This window comes from Podarcis gaigeae (assembly GCF_964106915.1).
Source record: "Podarcis gaigeae genome assembly, chromosome: 10".
NCBI classification, from domain to species: Eukaryota; Metazoa; Chordata; class Lepidosauria; order Squamata; family Lacertidae; genus Podarcis; species Podarcis gaigeae.
Window position 1 is genome coordinate 33,366,794 of NC_139686.1, and position 3,999 is coordinate 33,370,792.

Below are 3,999 nucleotides of genomic sequence, written 5' to 3' on the forward strand. Positions count from 1 at the left end.
AGGGAAGAGGAGAAGGGTGTTCAGGAGCAGATGTATGGCAACTCATGTTGGCAATGCCGGGGGCGGGGCACAAAACTTTTTAAATAAATTGCCCATTTTTTTTCACTGTTTGAAATAGTTGGGACACGTTAAAAGCTCCCATTGGTAGCAGCTGCAAAAAAAGGCAGCGGCAGTGACACCAGCCGTCCTGTAACCCTATTTACCCACTCCAGGCAATTGTTATCCAGGCAATCTGCCTCTTATGCCTCTCGCCCTACACAACTAACTCTCTTTCCACAGCCAGAGCAATCTGGGGGGATTTTGAGCTTCACCTCAGTGGGAGCCAGTTTCGACAACCCCTAGGTATCCCCCTGGTGAAGCAGTGAAAGGGGGAATATTAAATACCCTCCCAGGACTGCTGAGCCAATTAAAACAAGGCCACCTTAAAACAACTTTACACACACACAGTCTAATCTCAGCTCTCCTACATTAAGTAAGATTTGGCCAGTGTCAGCCGCCATAAAAGTACATGCTCAGATGCAAAAGTGATGCAAGCACAGATCTTGTTTACACTGCTGTATTGACAACCCAGTGGGTGGGTGATTTACGGGCCAGGAACCTATGTTAGTGATGTTTATGAAGCCAAGGCTCTTCACAGATTTTGCGAAGAAAGGATGACAAGGTTGGAGAGTGTTTACCTTGAAATAAAGTTCACTCCCCCATACATGCACACCTCTTCACAGCCACAATAGCATGATACGGTCTGGACCTTGTTTTTCAGCCACAGACAAATTCCCTGAGACAGAGTTAATTTATTAAACAAAAATAAAACATGGGCTGAGACTTGGCACATATTCCCCGCCCAAAATAGAACCTGTCTCTTTCTCAGTTTGGGGGCTTGGACGCTCTGATTTGTTAAAGCAGGGGAGGAATGAGACTAAACATGGTTTATATTAAACAGCACGCACCACCCACATATTTTAGGGCAGGATAAGGTTTCAAAACACAGAGCCTCCAGGATATATGACTAAGCTCAACTAATTCAGTGTTCTGTACTCAGAGGGCTGAGGATGCTTTTCTCTCTTGGGCTCAGGAAACATAATTGGGAAATGGATTTAGTGGGATCTGCTATGGTATGTACATTAAGTAGCAACAGAGCATAAGCAGAGTATTCAGACATGATGCACAAGCTTGTTCTAGTATCAGTTTAAATTGATGTTGGGGAAAGTAACTCCCAAGGATTTTTTACAGACCCCAAAAATCATCTCCAGGCATTTTAGTTTCTTCCCAGGGAACCTTTGTTATTTTTTTCAAAGTGAATGAGGATATATGTATATCGAACCAAGTTTAAATGTGCTTGGAGCAAACACCATTGTGCTAACTCTACTACGAAACTCTACTTCCAAACCTCTCTCTCCAACAAAAAATTACAAAGAAAATTCAGGGGAGAAACTCCACATTAGGCTAATGTGTAGCTTGACCCCCTCCAGTAGGAAGACTTGGGTTGTGTTTTCTGTGATTTGCCTATCTTCTTGCTGTTTATTTTGTGACTAATATGAATCACCATATTCTCCCTCCCCGCATCCTATTGTGTGGGGGGGTGTTTTTTTGTTTGCTTGTTTTTGAAGAAAATTAGAAATGCCTTTTCATCCTTGTGCTCTCCTCAGAGTAGACTCATTTAAATTAATAGTCCCAAGTTGGTCATGTCCATTCATTTCAACGGATCTGCTCTGAGACTATGGCAAACATAGACTACAACTCATAATAATTAACTGGGCAGGATAGTGCTAGGCCCCTTTATTTAAACCTGGGTCTGCCCCAATCACAGCTTTTCTGCCACCTGAGCACATCTCAGCTGTGGGGAAAGGCCAGAGCTCAGGGGCAGAACACTTGCTTCATGTGTCCAAGATTCAGTCCCTCACATCTCCAGATAAGACTGGAGTCAGTGTCAACAGCACTGGTTTAGATGAACCAATGTTCCGAGTACACCATTATATTATATATTTTATTATTTATTATGTATTAAATTTGCGCACCGCCCTTCATCTGAAGATTACATGGCGGTTCACAACATAAAAGTACAAAATGAACACAAAATACATAATAAAATGAAAAACAAACCAATAACCCTCCACTTTCCCACAAGCACCTTTAAAAGGCCAGTGAATGCTCAATCTGCCAAAGGCCTGGTTATAGAGAAACATTTTCACTTGGCACCTAAAGATATGTAATGAAGCTTGGCTGAAGATATTAAAGCTTGACGGAAGAAAAAAGCACTTGGAGGGGGGACAAAATATGGGGTGGTCAGCTGTGAGGTACCTTTCTGAGTGCCCCTTTTGGTTCCACCTGCAAGATCCAGACAGACAAGTTTAAACAAATGTGTCATCTGTTGTTGCTAAGTCTAGCTTGGCTTTGGCCCCAAGGCAAGGACTAACAGGACTGGAAATCTCTGTTTCCTGTATCCTCCAACCTTGGCTCTGAATGGTCACCTGCTCATCGCTTGGAACTGTGGCAGGTTGCCTCCAGCAGGTCTCCTCCCGTCCAGCTTCACAATCTGGAATGGTAACCTCACTAGGATTGTTGACAGTGCTGGTACATCTGTTACCCACAATGCTCTGGCATGAGCATGAAGCATGACACTGTGAGAATTTGAAGGTAGGCAAGAGAGATCTGAGGAAAATATATAATCTATAACATAAACACAATTCTCACAAAGGACCAAACCCATCATAACAAATCATGCAACAGTGATGCTTAGTAGCAGCAGCTGAATAGAATCAATTTGTCTAATCGGGTGGAATAATTTCCTCTGGAAGCCTGTGGAGAAAGGAGCATCTTAACCCACTGCCTTAAACAGGGCTGGGAAACCTTGTCCAGCCTGAGGGCCGCACTTTCTTCTTGGTAACTTTCTGAGGGCCAAATGCCAATGGGGGTGGGGCCAGGGCAAAAAGAGGGCGGAGCAGCAAATGTGAATATTACCGTTTTAAAACAGGCACATTTCTATGAACGTTCTCACATGCCTTGCTAGCCTCTATCGAGGCAAGCAAAAGTTCTTCGATAACACATCCCAACCAGGCAAAAACAGTCTGGCTGAGGCCAGACTGAGGTGGATGGGGCAGCCCCCCATGAGCCCCGTGGACCCGCATCCATTGGCCTTACTAATGAGAAGCAGGTCTAAGTAATGACCTGGACGGGAGGCAGCCTGGAAACTTCATGTATTTATTCTGCCTTATATTCCATCATGGAAGAAAGGCAACATTTAATAGAATCAATACTAAATAGAATCAATACTAACATGATCCTCTTGCAAGTTTTTCTGTGGCTTTTTAATCTCTTCATCAGTGTGGGATATTTTCTGTGGATGAGAAAAGGGCTGGGAAACCATCATTCATATTTCCAGGAGCTCAGGAAAGACATTGAAGATGGGAAGACCTCATGACGAAGGCCTGTGTTGGAAACCTCTGGGATCCCAAGAAAACATTAACAATTGCATCCCAAACAATGTTCCCATTGGCGTGAAATGCAGTGAAAGAGGAGCTGTGTGGGATGATGAGGCTGTGGTATTTAACCAAAGTGTCTCAAACACAAGCCAATATTCCCTCTCCTGAACAGATGTCATTGCCCCGCCTTGGAAATAATTGCTATGCAGCTGAATCTTTTATTTGTATACTTTGGTAGGGAACAAGGATCTGCTGATGGATAGTGAGCTGGTGCTTAGGAGAAGCTTCCTCTTGTCTTTCCATGGGACGTCAAGTAAGTCATATCTCTTAAATAACCTATTTGACGCAAAGCTGAATAGCTCTTAGGTCATGTCTGCAACACAAGTTAAATCACCTATTTGAGACAAAGTTGGTGTGCTACATTTGATTCAATCAGGTGTGGTCCATTTGAAGCTAATTACCATGTGTTCATACACCCTTGGATTATAGAATCTCCTGCTATAGTAGCCCAATGTAGACATTCTGCTTAGGTGTAAACCTACAGGAGAAGATGGGGGCAAGTGTCCACCTGTACTCACAG